Here is a 1406-nt window from a genome sequence, read left to right as displayed (position 1 = left end):
TCTTGCGCATATGCCCTCACTTCATATCAGCTGGATGCTTCACTCTCCACTCTAGTCCTCTGTGGCTATGTCACTGACTCTGGGCCCAGGAGTCCCCAGGTCTTGCCCCACTCCTGGTCAACCTGGGTTCATAGGAGTCTATTGAATGTGGTAGGGCTTAGCTTGCCGCTTCATTGCTGTTTTTCCCTCACTTCCCCTTATCAGTGGCCAGCGTGGTAACCAGTCAGAGCACATGTCTGCTCGTCTTGGAAGAAGGTTTGCCCTGAGGGGACCCTACCACTTGCCTTGATGTCTCCTGGGCGAGCAACTTGCTTATTCTTGTAGTAGTCAGTTAGACTGTGGTCATTGAATCTTGCATATCACACTTGGTTTATACATGTGAAGAAAGCATGATTTCCAATTTATACTAACAGACACTCATGTCTAAGGAAGTTTAACCCTTTGTAAGATCTTGCGAGTAAATCATGAGGCACATCATATTTTCTGATTTTTAGTTTGAAAAATGAAAAAAAAAAAAAACATGAAGACTCCATATGGGCATAGAAAAACAGTTACCAAAAGTAAGCTGTTGTTACGAATGTTAAGAATCTAAGCTGTTCACATCATCCTGCATAGTCATCTTACTGTTTCACTCTTCCACCTTAGAATCTCTCACTGGCTTCTACAGCCCCAGAGACCACACTCACTTGTTGTTGTCGTTAGGTGCCATCGAGTCGGTACCGACTCAGCACAGCAGCCCAATCCTGGGCCAACCTCACAATTGTTGCCATGCTTGAGTCCATCGATGCTGCCACTTGGTCATCTCATTGGGGATCTTCCTCTTTTTCTCTGACCCTCTCCACCTTACCAAACATGATATCCTTCTCCAGAGATTGGTTCCTCCTGACAATATGTGAGAAGTATGAGAGACGAAGTTTTGGCCACCTTGGCCTCTAAGGAGCACTCTGGCTGCACTTCTTCCAAAACGGATCTATTGGTCCTTTTGACAACCCATGGCACTTTCAATATTCTCCTCCAACACCATAACTCAAAAGCAGCAATTATTCTATGGTCTTCCTTATTGACTGTTCGGCTTTCGAATGCATATAAGGTATTGAAAATACCATGGCTTGGGCCAGGCACACCTTAGTCCTCAAGCTGACATCTTTGCTCTTCAACACTATAAAGAGGTCTTGTGCAGCAGATTTGCCTAATTCAATACGTCATTTCATTTCTTGACTGTTGCTTCCATGAGTGTTGATAGTTGATCCAAGGAGAATGAAATCCTTGACAACTTCAATCTTTCCTCCATTGATAAGAATGCTGTTTATTGGTCCAATGGTGAGGGGTTTTGTTTTCTTTACATTGTGATGCAATCCATACTGAAGGCTGTGCTCTTTGTTCTTCATCAGTAAATGTTTTAAGTC

This window comes from Chrysochloris asiatica, unplaced genomic scaffold (assembly GCF_000296735.1).
Source record: "Chrysochloris asiatica unplaced genomic scaffold, ChrAsi1.0 scaffold00021, whole genome shotgun sequence".
Taxonomy (NCBI): Eukaryota; Metazoa; Chordata; class Mammalia; order Afrosoricida; family Chrysochloridae; genus Chrysochloris; species Chrysochloris asiatica.
This window is presented reverse-complemented; position numbering follows the sequence as displayed.